Below are 17,333 nucleotides of genomic sequence, written 5' to 3' on the forward strand. Positions count from 1 at the left end.
AATTGATGGGAATCAGGGTACAAAAGTAAATAGAATGGAGAGATAGGAACTACTGGCTGAAAAGTAGTATACTTAAAATTGAGATGCAATGTGCAGTTACTGTTAATGACAAGGGATAAGCATGTGTGTGAGTGGCTGAAGTAGGGTGAGACAATACCATTAGGGGTGAGAAGTTCAAGAAATTGAGTGGGGAGTGAACTTAAAGAATTATCTATATGAATATTGTCATAAAAATATGACAAAAGTAGATTAAAAATAACTCTTTTTTCGTAAATATTCTTGTAAAAACCGACAGACCTCTGAATTATTCTCCCTAATCCATAGAAGAACTTTAGTTACTGGAGCTTTAAGAGGTAAGAATAGATACTATAGGATGGTAAATTAGTAGATCCCATAAACAAACACAACAATAATAGTGATGCAAAATACAGCAAAGCTCTCTCTTTAATTCTACAAGGGTATCAAACCCTTTCTAGAACCTCTCTTCTCATCTGGCATTCAAGAATAGCATATACACTATCATCTACAATTCATGGTTGAGAAAACATGCAAATATGTTTTATTAATTATAAAAATAATTTGCCCCAATTTTAATTAGAAGAAATGAATGATGTTTCTTTTAAATATTTTTCCAGATCTTACATTAATGCAAAACATCTTAGTTTGTCAGAGTGAGTCACTGTTTTCTTTTTAAGATGAGAAGCTGTGTATAGAAAGATTTGATTTTGATGGTATCTCTCTTTTAATTTTTTAATTATTATTATGTTATGTTAATCACCATACATTACATCATTAGTTTTTGATGTAGTGTTCCATGATTCATTATTTGTGTATAACACCCAGTGGTCCATGCAGAACATGCCCTCTTTAATACCCATCACCAGGCTAACCCATCCTCCCACCCCCCTCCCCTCTAGAACCCTCAGTTTGTTTTTTGAGTTTTGATGGTATCTTTAAAAAATTAGAATCCTGGGTATTTTTTTACACTTAGATTAGTGAGCTTTATGATATTACCTTTTCTCTATTATCAAATTTACTACATATGATTAAATTTTGTCCAGTGTTATGCCTTCTATTTTCTGGCCTATGGTTGATGAGGTAGAGTTTCCTGTTAAAGGGTATATAGGAATAAGGGTTATTGTGTTATAGGTTTAATTTTTTCTCTTGGTTTTAAAATTCTTTTAGGATCATCCACCAGTTGCAGAAGGCTATTGAGTTTGGGAGTTTACTTTGAGAAGTTGTTAGTTGATGTAGTTGTACAAACACCTGCCCTTTTTTGCAGCTGGCTTTCCATTGGTCATAGTGCAGAGAGATGTTGTTGGAAACGAAGACAGTGGAGATATGGAGGTGTAAGGAGATCCTTGGTTGACCTTAACCAGTTAAAGAAGAGAATGCCCTTTGGGAAGGTGGAATTGGTTGGTGAAGTCAGGCTGTATCTGTCACTTAGGGATTGGGTGACCTTTGGCTAATCCTTTAACTCTTCAGAGCTTCAGTTTTCTCAGCAGTAAAGTAGAAATAACATGGTCTATCTTGACTACTCCAGAGGTGTATTGGGACACTAAAAATATAAATGAGTAATATTAACCACATGATTTCTAACCTCTGTTTAGAATCTTATGCCCTCTGTTTCCTGCTCTTTCTAAGGGCACCCAGGCTCACATCCTCCAGACCTGGGCATCTGTGCTAGAATAAGGTTGGGAGGTGGCAGGAATACTAGGTCTGGGATTCCCACCCTACCTGGACAGCCACTTGGCACAATGTCTGGCATAGAACTGACCCTCACATGTGAATGAATGACTAAATTATGGATCACACTGAATTCATTAATATTTTCTCCCTTACATTAGTATCCAGACCCTTTTGGGGTCAAGGCCGCATTTTTCCTGGCCAATATTACTAGCTCTGGGAGGTCAGGTGAGGGTATATGTTTATGCTGAGGAATTGTGAATGCTTTACCAGTGGATGGTCTTAAGTATGACAGTGCTGGACAATAACCTAAGACTGAATGCCCTGGTAAATTCTCCTTTGATTGTATTCTTTGACTGACATATTTCTGGTTCTTTTCATCTAGCAATGTGGATGGTGTATTCACTCTGCCCCTAAATTTAAGTGGATCACTGTTATTAAAAGTCAATATGGGGGGTGCATGGGTGGCTCAGTAGGTTGAGCATCCAACTCTTGGTTTTGGCTCAGGTCATGATCTCAGGGTCCTAGGATCAAGCCCTGCGTGGGGCTCCCCACTCAGTCTGCTTGTCTCCCACTCTCTGCCCCTCCTCTTGCTTGTGCTCTCTCTCTAAAATAAATAAATAAATCTTTTAAAAAATAAGAAAATAAAATTTAAAAAAAGAAGAAAACTACCTCAACATAATAAAAGCCATATAAAAAACACTTATTTATGACCTTCCTTCTCCTCTCTTTCCTAAAACCCAGCCCCAAATCTGCATCACTATCTCTAGTGAACTGCCTCCTAGCAGATCAGGAATGAACCCTGTTCAGATCTCTGCTCTTCTCTCTTAGAGATCTTCCTTTCCGAAGCTCAAACGACAGGGATCAGGCATCTCCTTAAAAAGATCCAGGACTAGGCTCTTGACACCTTTGCCCATGGGCTCTTGAATGAGTGATTTGACTGGTGCAGGGAGACTGAGAGGATAACAAAAGCTTCATCCAAACTGGTGTTGGTTTATTCATAGGAGAAGATTTCTCTTTTTTCCCCCAAAGCTCGTCCCTTTTATGCCATGCACATGCACTTCATTGAACTAACACTGCAGAATAGTGCAGCCTTGATTTATGAGGGCTGTGTTTCTTCCCTGATCCTGGCTGGCACAGTGCTGGAGGCTTTGCTTTTATGTGTCCACATTAGGGGGCAACTGGCGACCAGCTGTTGGAAACTGGTTTAAGAAAATAATAAAAATAAAAATACTCTTGGACTATCCTGTCATTCCAGGTTTCTAGTACCTGCCATCAGCCTTGATATAAATAAGGGAGTCTTTCCCCCTTGGAATGAGATTTCTGTGTGACAAATGGATTTATATTGTGCTGGAATGATTGGTAGGTACCAAGGGGATCCTGCCTGAGGGCTAAGTTAATAATTGAGACTGTTAGAACAATAACTCACATGGTCCCCACCTCCTTTATCCCTGAAAGGCCCCCAAGTACTGCATACGTAACGTACTCCCAAGCCTGGAACTCCTGCTAAACTCAGCTATATCTGGGGTAGAAGGTATCACCTGGAAAGAGTGCATGTAGGGAGTGCCAGCACGCTATGAAGCTTCCCACCCAGGTGAGGGGTTATCATAGGGGCAGGAGCCAATGGCAGAAAAAAAGGAGCAGGTTGTTGGCGGGTGGGGCAGCCTCACATACATGAGCAGTGTTACAGAGAGGGAAAAGGGTAAGAGGTCTCCTTAATGACCATGATTCTCTGAATGTTCTGAGTCACAGGTTCTTTGTAAGTATTTTGTGTTCTATAAATGTGATACCTGTCAACCGCCTCAAGGCATTTATTTATTACTTATTTGTTTAGAATTTATTTGTTGCATTCTTTGAAGAAAGACTTCAGACAGCTTGCAATAAAATACATGTAGAATAGTCAGTTAATATTTAAATAGAAGGTTGGAAATCATGTAGACTGAGGACAAAATAAACATAACAAAACCTTAAACCAGTATTTGTCAAACTACGTTAACTTGCTCAGTTAGTTCTGTTGGATGTAAATATGTATTTCTTGAAAAGGTTGTTCTGTAATCAAATTAAACTCTTAGTGGAGAAAAGCTAAACAGATAAGTTTTTACTGAAAAATTCCCCAGATTCTTTGAGTGGAGAAAAGCTTAAACAGATATGTTTTTACTGAAAAATTCTCCAGATTCTTTAATTTGCTTAATTCTTTTAATTTGTTCTATAAACTTTCAAGAGAGGGATACCACTACATGTTTTTTTCATAGTGTTCTGCAGAACATACTTTGTGAAAAATGGACCTATGCCAAAATGATTTCTGGAACAGAGCGCAATTTAAATTCCAAGGCATCGAGGCAAAAAAGGACATTTATGAAGAAGGAATACAGCTCTTTAGATAAGAATGACAGTTTTCAAAGTAAGTTTTAAAAGGATTTATTTCATGAGTCCTAATTCAAAGGGTACTAGATAATGTGATGGGTATTGTCATGAGCAGTGGCTTTGTAGAAATGGCAGACATGGTTTCATTATGGCCATTTCTTATTTTGACCCATAACACAATATGAAAACCATTGAGGAGGGCATCAAAGTAAAAAATATAAGTTCCTAGAAGGTAGGATTGCCAGATAAAGTATAGGACACTCAGTAAAATTTGAATTTCAGACAAAAAACACATTAATTTTTAGTATAAAAATGTCTAAAAATTGCATGGGATAGTTATAAAATTTTTCACTCTTTAGTTAAAATGCAAATTTAACTGGTTGCCCATATTTTCATTCACTAAATCTAGCAATCCTACTAAAAGGTCAAGTTCTGAGCCATATGCTTGAATCATCTAGCAGCCTCCACTATGCAATAATCACCATGCCTGGCATTGCCATAGCTTTCTTTCAATTGACCCGCACGGATCAGAGAGTCCACAAGTTGTCAAATCTGTCTTCACTTGTTCCCCCTGCCCACCACCACTAGTCTTGGAGTTCTAGGCTCTTATCTTTGCATTGCCCTGGCAAATGGGCTGGCTGACCCTTTGGAATACTCTCGACCCTTTAGAATAGTCTCAGCCCTTCAGTTCCCTGAAGTTGATGGTCAACCTTAAGAAGGAGCATTTATTTGGCTGTCATGGGCCAGTGAGGATTTTACCTCCTAGGCAAGCCCCCCAGTATTTATCACACCATCTCTGCACTTGTAGTATATTATTAGCCTTTTATGCCTTCTCTCACCTGTTGAAATGAGAATGCAAGGTCTCTGGGCCTCTGCAGCCCTTTCCCTTACATTAACTTAAGTCACACCAGATGTGGGCCTTTACTGCTTAGGAAGACTAATTGATTTCACTAGTCACAATACTTCTATTGTTTTATTTTTTAAAAAAACACAAATAAACACTGTGGTGGATTTTTCTCCTCCTTCTCCCTCTCTCCTCTTGCCAAAAGACCCAAAGGTTATTCAATTAAAGGTGTCCAGAAAGTGTGACGAAAAATCCGTGGATGGAGTACATCTACTGTTAAAGAGAAAAAAAAAAAAAAGAAAGAAAGGAAAAAAGAAAGGAGGAGGATAAAGGGTTGTAGAGAAGAGGGAAGGAAGCCTCTCAGGGACCAGTAGTAACTCTGATGGATGGCTGGTGTGTGTAAGACGTTATTATTTGTTATGTGAGTGTAGGGAGATGGCAGCCGAGCTGAGCAATACACCTGCTGGGCTCCAAGAAGCCAAAACAGCTGCTTGCATTGATTTAGAAGCTTGCTACTTGGGGCTCCAGGAACGAATCAAGCGACAGCTCATAAAAAAAGAGGGTTTTATGATTCTCCCTCCTCTTTCTGTAAGCAAATGGCCACATCATATGTTTTCCTAACGCGGTCATAACTCAAAATTAAATCCCAGCCCAAGGTGTCAGCCTGGTGCCATGTCAGGATTGTAACGGCTTGTTTTAGAGGTTGCCATGGAGATGGTGGAGAAAGGATGGGGGCAGGGCTTGGTGATAGGAAGGGATACAAAGTACTCTTTGCCTCAGTGTGGCTTAGGCACTTAAGGACAGTTAGCTGTAGCGTTTTGTTTTGTTTTAAAGAAGTGAGGGACCTAGCAGTGTTTAGTTGGTGATTTTATGCTAATTACAACCTCAGTTCAAAGTGTTAAAATGCAAAGCAGTGTCCCACTAGGGAGCTACTCCTGCCAAAGTGAGTAAGGGTGAGTTGTGGAGCATGTGCTGCCAAGGTGAGGCTCCCAGGGGCAGTCCGTCCCCTTCACACTCCCAAGTCTGGTTGTTGATTACACAAATGGAATGGAGTCAAAATATTTTTGGAATATGTTGAATGAAAGTGCTTGGTCATGAAGAAAAGAGAAGCTCTTCAAAAGGGATATCAGACTTCTCCAAAGCTACAGTCTGCATATGCATGGCCAAGAGGCTGTGGGCCCCAAAGATGTCAGACAAATCTCTATAGAATGCTCACCCTAAAGGTGATAACAGTCTGAAGTGTTGTCAGATAAGCAATTATATAGGATTCAGTAGGTAACCATAGATTTCATTCATTTATCAAGTAGTTACTGGGCATTAGACACCACGAAAATGGTATAAGTACATTATTATACAATATTCATAAGTAAACAAATGAATGAAAGAATATATGAATGAAAAACATGGATTTACGCCTCATTGCTAATAGCTCTATAACAGCATAATCTCAGCAAGAGAAAATAAAATAATGCTATTCTTCCAAAGCCCAAATCTGCATAATCCCCAAGGTTCAGACATTAGTGATGTTCTTACCTTGACATTTTTGCTTGCAGAGAAGTCATCAATCAACCCCCTCTCAGTTACTTGGAAGGGGCAGTACATCTCCAGCCCAAGCCCTCTCCTGAATTCTCATTCTGCATTTCCAGCTGTCTATTGTACATTTCATTTAAATTTCATAGTACCTTTTAAACAAATTATTCTCCCTCTTTCCTAAATCATTTTTATCTTGATTTTCTGCTTTTTATTATGACTAAGTAGGCTTAGTCATTAAAGCTCAAAATATCAGTTATAACTTTGGTTTCCTTTCCAGATTCAAATAGACCCTACACACTCTCCTTTCTTTCACAGCGTCGCTCAAGTCTATAACTTCCTTCTCACTTCTGCTATCATTTCTTAGTTCAAGACTGTATTATCTCATGCATCAGCTGCACCCATTGCTTCCCATTCAATTTCTTTCCCTCTAGTCTCTAAACTCCCATTCCATCCGGCACTTATGACACACCCAGCACCTTGCTGCCAGGGTAAATTTCCCCAAGTATGACATGCTTCCAAAAGCTCCAATCACTCCCTCATTTCCCATAGAGTAAAATCCACATACTGTCATCTGGCATTTAAGGAATGATCTTGCTTTTATAGCTCCATTTCCTACTGGTAACAGATATAAATATTCTGTGTTAGCAAAAATAACATTAAATAGTAATAAAATTATCAAATGTATGTATCCATCATTGTACTGAGCATTTTACGTGCATAGTTCGTCTTTCTGTTCTTAACAGCATTCCCATGAGGTAGGTACTATTATTATTTCTTTTCAGATGATGAAATTGAGGCATAAAGAAGCTATGTGTCTTGCTCAGGATCACCAATGGCAGAGCTGGAATTTGATCCTACAGGCTCTTAGAAACTGTACCACCACCTCTCTGTAACAGCTTCCTCTGCCTCCTGCAGATATCTTGTGCCCTCCTGCCTCACTGCCTTTGCTGGACTACTACCCTTTTTTTCAGACTGCCTTCTTGCCTCCTTTCTTTAACATAATTTCAAGCACTTTTGAAGTTCTACTCAGACGTCTACTCCTCCATTAAACACATGCATCCAAAAGGAATTCTTTTTCCTCAAAATTTCTATAGTGTCCACAGTCTACACTGTTGATTGATTTTCATGCCTTATCAGATATCCACATGTCTTATTCTTCTCTGGATTCCCCTCATTACTGGACACAGTAGTGTCTACCAGTGCTTACTCAATAAATAGCTAATTGACAGAATGAAGAACTCTGAAATGAACTGTACCGGTTATCTTTCACATTTTATTCTCTATCCTTTCTCCTGATATTAAGACTTGATTTTGCACCACTTTATTTTTTAAAAAATCATCCTTTAGCCTTCTTTGGGCTATGATTTGACCCCTTTGAAACTCTCTGGGTACTTTCCTCTTTCTTAAACTCCTAGGAAGTGTTGAGCAGGTGAACAGGAAGGCATTGTGTCTAATAGTAGAGTAGACAGCATCAGACTTTGGGGCTATTCCATTAGGTTATTCAGCAGTATATCTCTTCCTTTGGTACCCTTTCAGGATGGCAGACTATCTCTTGCTTCCTCTGTTAGTCTTGAATCTCTCTGCTCAATGCTTTTACCAGAGTGGCTTCCTTGGGCAGTGCTCTCATACATGAAACTTAGCCTCAGCTTCTCCCAGGTCATCATCCCTCAGTTGTAACATATTCCCTTGGGAACCTTCTTGACTACTGATCTGTAGGAAAACAAATAGTGAGTACTTAGATTTTAAGGACTTACAAGGTGCTACCTCTTCCAAAAATGCCAAGAAATTTTTTTAAGTGTGTCTAAGTCTCCTTCAGTTTAAAGGAATGAATTTCTAATGGTATGACATTTCAGGGTTTAGGGGGACAGGGCAATCAGGGATTGTGTGTGTAGCAGTCTTTCTGCTACATGAAAGACTTGCTCCGGAGTGTGACTGTAAGCAAATATATCATGCAAATATGAGAGTTGACAGAACCAAAAGAGTTAGTACACTTTGTCAACTATTAAGTGCTTCCTCTACAGAAGAATAGCTACTTCTAGCAGTAGCACATATTTGGAATTGTAGTTTTTGAGAGAGATTGTCTAGAATGTGAATCATATAGGTGATAAGCAGGAAAAGTGCATCTCAGGGAAGCTAAAGAGGCATACTGGATTTTAGCAGTGGTAGGGAAGGAAGAGAGTTTGTCAAATACCTCACAATAAAGTATCTAATCATCTACCATCATCTGTTAAGATGGTGATGTTCTTGGGAGAGATGACATGCTAAATCAGTACAAATCAAAAACAAAATTAGGAGTTTGTTTATCATTGATTAGGACAAAATTTAGTCATCAGGTTACTGAGAGATTAGGTATGAAATTGGCAAGTTTTTGTTAAGGATGGGATGAAAAGGATAGTAGGTTGTTTTGTTTTGTTTTGTTTTTTATGGGGTGTTGCTAGGAAAGCCTGGTTTTAGATTGGTACAATATATGGTGGGGAATAATCAAAACAGCAGAGGAACACAAAGAGCCTAGAGAGAACAAACATGGGAGATGGCTACAGACACAACATAGTAACAGATTCCAAAGACACCTTTTGTCTAGTTCACTCCCTACTTTAGTTAAATGAATCATTTGGGCATTAAAGCTTCAAGTAAATTTAAGCAGATTACATATGTGTATCCTGAACCACGTATCGCTTTATTATGAGCACTTAAACTCTGCTATGTTAGGGCAGTCTGGGCTCAGCTGAATTATTTATATAATTAGTTGTGTGACAAGGTGATACATTAGGTCTTTCTGTTTTTCATGTGAAATATGAATATGATCATAGCAATTTTACAAGTAATTGACACAAGTATTTGACAGCATTTTATACATATAAAACACTAAATGCTACATAAGAGAGCTATATTTCTAGGAATATGTTATTAAATATTTTCTTATAAAGATTGAATTTTCCCACAGGATATTCCTAAAATTAATCTGCTATATGAATAAAATTATTAAGCTGTATATCTGTGTGAGGGCTACAAACCTGACAGATTAAATGAATTGATGAATTTTTATTATGCCTATGACTCCCTCTAACCATAAGCATTTTATTATTCTTCAATTTTAATGGCCTATATCCCATATGGAACATTTTCAAAAGTATTCTATCATTTTCTTTTAAAGCTTTATCTCCAATTAGTCGTAAAATGAAGCCTATAGTTTTTAAGGCCCAACCCAAGAATTTTCAATCCCTGCTTTTTTTTGCCCATTCATTCAGGAAACATTTATAGAATGTCTGTTATATGTCAGGATTATAGCTATGTGCTGATGATAAAACTTACTATCTAATTACTTTATCCCATCTAAGCTTATGTACAAATACTTACTATCTCGCTTTCTTGATTTGTCTAAGTCCTGAACATGACCATTACAAAACTCTAATAATTTACAAATTCCTGGGAATTTTATTCTATTAAATGTTATTTTAGATTAAAAAGTGGTTTGTGACCGTATATCTATATGTGATTTAAAAAAAAACAATAATAAATAATAATAATAATAATAAAAGAAAACCATGTACCCATCACTCAACTTAAAAAATATGTATTTTACAACAAAAGCACAAATAGATAATAGGACTACATCAGACTAAAAACTTCTGCACAACAAAGGAAACCATCAACAAAATGAAAAGTCATGGGAATGGGAAAAAGTATTCGCAAAACATATATCCAATAAGGGGTTAATATCCAAAGTATACAAGGAACTTATATAACTCCATAGCAAAAAAAAAAAACAAACACCAAAAACCAAAAACACAATTTAAAAATAGGCCAAGGACCTATATAATATAGACATCCCCACTACAAAAAAAAAAAAAAACATACAAATGGCCAACAGGTATATGAAAAGGTGCTACATCATTCCTCATCAGGAAAATACAGATCAAAACCACAATGAGATATCACCTCACACCTGTATTATTAAAAACACAAGAGATAACAAATGCTGGCAAGGATATGGAGAAAAAGGAACCCTTTTGATGTGGAGAAATATAGTGGGAATGTAAACTTGTGCAGACACTATGGAAAACTGTGGTGATTCCTCAAGAAATTAAAACTAGAATTACCAAAAAAATAAAATAAAATAAAAATAAAACTAGAATTACCAAATGAGCCAATAATCTCACTTCTGGAGATGAGGCAAGGAAATGAAACAGGATCTCAAAGGGATATCTGCATTCCCATGTTTACCACAGCATTATTCACAATATCCAAGATATGGAAATAGCCTAAGTGTCCACTGATGGAAGAATGGATAAAGAAAATACAGATATATCTGTAGAGATAGAAAAAGGAATATTATTCAGCCTCCCAGAAGAAGGAAATCCTGTCATTTGAGACAACATGGATGAACTTGGAGAACATTATGTTAAGTCAAATAAGCCAGAGAAAGAAAAATACCACATGGTATCACTTATATGTGGAGTCTAAAAAAAAATTTGAACTCATAGAAACAGTAGAAGAGTGGTCGCCAGGGGCTGGATGGTGGGAAAATAGGGAGCAATTAGGAAAAAGGCACAAAGTTTCAGGAAAAAAAAAAATCTCAACAGTTCCTTTGATGCTTCCTTTCCAAATCACAGCAACTTTCCTTCACTACTAGAAGTAAATACTAATCTGAAATTCTTTTTGGCTCAACATTGTTTGAGAGATTCATCTATGCTATTATGTGTTGAATAAGTTCGATCATTTTCACTGCTATATACTATATTCTATATTTTGTTTTTAAGTTTCTATATTTTGTTTTTCTATATTTTGTTTTTTATTCTATAATTTGTTTTTAAATTTTTCAGAGAATGGAAATGTGGCTGGTTGCCATTTTTTTTGTTTCTTTGTTTTTGTTCATTTTGTTTTTTACTATTAAGAATAATTCTGCCATTAACATTCTTATCCGCCTGCCCTGTTGCAGTAAGGCAAGTTTCCCAAGGGTGTGTACCTAGAAGAGAAATAGCTATGTTGTAGTGTCTGTGCTCTTTTAACTTGGCTGGATAACCCTAAATTATATCCCATGGTGTTTGTACCAAAATACACTGCTACCAGCAATATATAAGAGTTTTCAATATATGAGTTAGATTTTGATAATCTGGTGAACATAAGATATCATTGTGGTTTTAATGTGTATTTTCTTGATTGGTAAAAATACATCTTCTCTTATGTTTATTGGCATTTCCTCTTCTGTGAAATGTTTGTTCATGACATTTGACCATTTTTGATTTGTTCATCTTTTTCTTATTGATTCATAGTGTGTGTGTGTATTTGTGGCTTGGCATTTTACTTTTATGTTTTGAATTTTGATAAACCAAAGTTCTTAATTTTAATGTAGTCAAATGTATCAATTCCTTCCATTTTGAATTGCAATTTTTGTCTTTTACAAAAAGTCTTCTATCCTAGCATCATGAAAATATTCTTAATTTGTCTAGAATTGATTTTTGTATTAATGGGAGGTAGGGGTCCAATTTCAAATTTTTGGATCTAATTTCAAGTTGTTGTTTTTTTTCCTATATGGAAAACCAAGTATTTTAGCTCCACTTACCTGCAGTGCTACTTCTGTTATAGTTTAAGTATCACTCTTTGTGTGAATCTTTTTCTGGACTGTTTATTCTGGTCCATTGATCTGTTGATCTATCCATAAATAGATAGTATAATTCTATCTTAATAATTCTGTCTTTCTAAAACTTTCTGACAAGGAAACACAAATTTACCTACCCACCCTTCATTCTTCTTCAGAGCATCTTGTGTTGTTTTCATGTTTGTTCTATGCTTTCCATGTTTTTTTCTTTAAATTAAATTTTGCATAGATAATACATTTACATGGTTAAAAAAATTTTTTTAAAAGTATAAGGGAGTATGCTGCAAAAATTCATTCTCCTGTCTCTGTTCCCCAGCTCCACACTTCCATCCCTATAAATAGCTGTTATTAGTTTCTTCAGGGTCTTCCCAAGGATCCCTAGGACATTTTATATATTTCAAGCATATATGTGAATATTGTTTCTTATAATGATTGTAAGTGCTCTTTTAGGATATTCAATATTTTACTTTATCTTTAATAATATATTTATATATCTTTCTTATCAGTACATAAGGAACTTGCTTTCCCTTTTCTATGGTTAAAAAAATACTCCATTTTAAGACTATACCATAATTTATTTTATCCTAGTGATTGAGTTTATTTCTTTTTGAATATTTTGAAATTAGAAAAATGCTGACATTACTAACCTTTAACATACATTTCACACAATGCAAATATTTCTATATAGGATAAATCCCAAGAAATAAAACTCTATATGCATTTATAATCTTGATGGTTATTGCTATCAATTTACATTCCTAAAAGCAATCTAAGAAATCTGAACAGACCAATACAGTAAGCAGCAAAGAAATTAAATCAGTAATCAAAAATTTCCCAACAAACAAAAGTCCAGGGCCAGATGGCTTCCCAAGGGAATTCTATCAAACATTTAAAGAAGAATTAATATCTATTCTCCCCAAGCTATTCCTTATAGAAATGGAAGGAAAACTTCCACACATTCTGTGAGGCCAGCATTACCTTAATTCCAAAACCAGAAAAGACACCACTGAAAAGGAGAATTACAGGCCAATATCCCTGATGAACATAGATGCAAAAGCTCTCAGCCAAATACTAACAAATTGAATCCAACAGTACATTAAAAGAATCATTCACCACGATCAAGTGGGATTTATTCCTGGACTGCAAGGGTGGTTTAATATTCACAAATCAGTCAACATGATATACCACATTAATAAAATAGAGGATAAAAACCATATGATTCTCTCTATAGATGCAGAAAAAGCATTTGACAAAGTACAGCATCCATTCTTGATAAAAACCCTCAACAAAGTAGGGATAGAGGGAACATACCTCAACATCATAAAGCCATATATGGCCATATATGAAAGAGCCACAGCTAATATCTTCCTCAATGGGAAAAAACAGCTTTTCCTATATTGTCAGGAACAAAACAGGATGTCCACTCTCACCATTGTTATTTAGCATAGTACTGAAGGTCCTAGCTTCAGCAATCAGGCAACAAAAAGAAATAAGAGGCATCCAAATTGGCAAGGAGGAACTCAAACTTCCACTATTCACAGACAACATGATACTCTATGTAGAAAACCCGAAAGACTCTACCAAAAAATTGTTAGAACTGATACATGAATTCAGTAAAGTTGCAGGATACAAAATCAACATACAAAAATATATTGCATTTCTATACACCAATAATGAAGCAGCAGAAAGAGAAATCAAGGACTCAATACCATTTACCATTGCACCAAAAATCGTAAGATAGCTAGGAATAAACCTAAAAGAGGTAAAAGATATGTATTCTGAAAACCACCGAACACTTGTGAATAAAATTGAAGAGGACACAAAGGAATGGAAAAACATTCCATGCTCATGGATTGGAAGAACAAATATTATTAAAATGCCTATGCTACCCAAAGCAATCTACACAATGCAATCCCTATCAAAATACCACCAGCATTTTTCACAGAGCTAGAACAAACAAGAGACTCTGAATAAGCAAAGCAATCTTGAGAAAGAAAACCAAAGCTGGAGGCATCACAATTCTGGACTTCAAGCTATATTTCAAAGCTGTAGTCATCAAAACCGTATGGTACTGGCACAAAAACAGACACATAGGTCAATGGAACAGAAGAGAAAAGCCAGAAATGGACCCACAAGTATAAGATCAAATAATCTTTGACAAAGCAGGAAAGAATATCCAGTAGAAAAAAGACAGTCTCTTCAACAAATGGTGTTGGGAAAACTAGACAGCAACATGCAGAAGAATGAAACTAGACTGCTTTCTTACACCATACATAAAAGTAAATTCAAAATGGATGAAAGACCTAAATGTGAGACAGGAATCCATCAAAATCCTAGAGGAGAATACAGGCAACAATGTCTTTGACATTGGCCATAGCAACTTCGTGCTAGATATATCTCTGGAGGTAAGGGAAATAAAAGCAAAAATGAACTACTGGGACTTCATCAACATGAAGAGCTTCTTCACAGCAAAGGAAACAGTCAACAAAACCAAAAGGCAACCAGTGAAATGGGAGAAGATATTTGCAAATGACATATTTGATAAAGGGCTAGTGTCCAAAATCTATAAAGAACTTATCAAACTTAACACCCCCAAACCAAATAATCCAGGTAAGAAATGGGCAGAAGACATGAATAAAGATGACTAACAGACACATGAAAAGATACTCAACATCACTCATCATCAGGGAAATACAAATCAAAACCACAATGAGATACCACCTCACACCTGTCAGAATGGCTAAACAACGCAGGAAACAACAGATGTTGGTGAAGATGCAGAGAATGGGGGACCCCCTTAACAGTAGGAATGCAAACTGGTTCAGCCACTCTGAAAAACAGTCTGGAGGTTCCCCAAGAAGTTAAAAATAGAACTATCTTATGATCCAGCAATTGTACGCTCACTTGTCGACCTCAGAGAGTCAGGGACCTGGAGCGGCATTGTACTACTAGGTATTTACCCAGAGGATACAAAAATATTGATTCAAAGGGGCACATGCACCCCAATGTTTATAGCAACATTATCAACAGTAGCCAAACTATGGAGAGAGCCCAAATGTCCATTGACTGACGAATGAATAAAGAAGATATGGAATATCTGTATCTATCGATCGATCCATTGATATAATGGAATATTACTCAGCCGTTAAAAAGAATGAAATCTTGCCATTGCAATGAAGTGGATGGAGCTAAGTGAAATAAGTCAGTCAGAGAAAGACAAATACCATATAATTTCATTCATATGTGGAATTTGAGAAATGAAATAGATGAATATGGGGGGGAAAAGAGAGGCAAACCATAAAACAGACTCTTAACTATAGAGAACAAAATGAGAGTTGCTGTATGGAAGTGTGCAGGGGAATGGGCTAAATGGGTGATGGATGTTAAGGAGGGCACTTGTGATGAGCACTGGGTGTTATATGTAAGTGATGCATTGCTAAATTCCACTCCTGGAACTAATATTACACTATATTTAACTAACTAGAATTTAAATTAAAAATTGAAACAAAATGTCCATTTTTTCACATTTGCCAATATACTGTGTTATCAAACTTTGCCCTTTGTACAACTTAAGTGAAAAATAGTGCAGAAGTGAATCCTGAAATAAAATTTGTCTTACCATTAGTATGTTATTTTTCTTACCATATGTATCTTTACATATTTAAGGGCTATTTGTATTTCCTTTTCTGTGACTTGTATATTAAAATCATTTTTTTTCTATTGGATCTATTCATTCTGTATAATAATCTTATAAGAGTTCTTTATATAGTAATGAAATTCATCCTTTTTCTGGGATAGGTGTAGAAAATATTTCCTCCTACTTTAAAGATAATTGGTCTTTTTATTCTTTTTTCCCATCATGATTTTCTGCCACACAGGAAGTTTAATTTTTGTGTTGTTAAATATATCAATATTTTATTTTTTTGATTTCTGTGTTTAATATGTAGATAGAATGCTCTTCATGCTCCCAATATTATAAAACTGTTCCCATGATTTCTTATAGTACTTTATGTTTTTATATTTCTAATTTTAATATTTTTTAAAAAGATTTTATTTGTTTATTTGAGAGAGAGAGAGAGAGTGAGCATGAGGGGCAGCAGAGGGAGAGGGAAAAGCAGACTCCCCGCTGAGCAGGGAGCCCAATGTGGGACTTGATCCCAGGACCCTGGGATCATGACCTGAGTCGAAGGCAGACGCTTAACTGACTGAGCTACCCAGGTGCCCCTTTAATATATTCTTTATTTGGAATTAATCCTGGTAAAATATAAGGTATGGATTTAAAATTTAAGGTATGGTTTAAATAAATATCTAATTAATTTCTAGATGACTACCCAGTTCTCCAAATAGGTGTGTTAAATACTGAGTCTTTTCTTCACTGATCTGATATAGTACATTTGTCATATATTGCATCAGTTACCTACTGCTGCATAACAAATCACTCAAACATTTAGCATCTTAAAACAACCTTTTATTTGCTCTCACATCTCTGTGTGTCAACAATCTGGACTGGACTCAGCTGGGCAGTTGTACTGCTGCTCTCATGTCAGGTCACTCGGGTGATGGGGATTGGTTGGTCAAAGGGGTCTCTGCTACTTCCTCGAATGTATTTTATTGTTTATAATTTTAGAAAATGTATTATATTGGGTTTTCCGTTGAACAATTATATTATCTACATATAATGATAGTTTTTTTCTCCTTACTAATTTTCACATTTTAAAATTTATTTCTATTGTTTCATTGGGTTTTCTAGTACTTCCAAATAATGTTAAATAATAGTGGGTGTCCTTCCTCTGTTTTTTTTTAAACAGCTTTATTGAGGTATAAATTATTACAAATCACTGAGCATATTTAATGTGTACAATTTAATAAGTTTGGACATATCCAAACTCCCATGATATCATCACTGCTGTCAAGGTAATAAACATATCCAAAACCTCCCAGCATTTCCTTGTGTCCCTTTGTTAGTTTTTGTGGTAGGAACATTTAACATGAGATGTATCCTTTTAAATTTTGAAGTACACAATACTATATTGTTAACTCTAGCCACTGATATGTAGCAGATCTCTAGAATTTATTAATCTAGCATAACTGAAACTTTATACCCACTGAATAACAACTCCCCAAATCTCCCCCTCCCTAGCCCATAACAGCCATTATTATATTCTCTGCTTCTATGACTATTTAAGATATCTTATGTAAGTGGACTCATGCAGTATTTATCCTTCTGTGACTGACTTATTTCACTTAGCAAATATCCTCAAGGTTCATCTTTGAATATTGAATGTTGATCTTTGAATATTGAATCAA

The sequence above is a fragment of the Halichoerus grypus genome, chromosome 5 (genome assembly GCF_964656455.1).
Source record: "Halichoerus grypus chromosome 5, mHalGry1.hap1.1, whole genome shotgun sequence".
Classification (NCBI taxonomy): Eukaryota; Metazoa; Chordata; class Mammalia; order Carnivora; family Phocidae; genus Halichoerus; species Halichoerus grypus.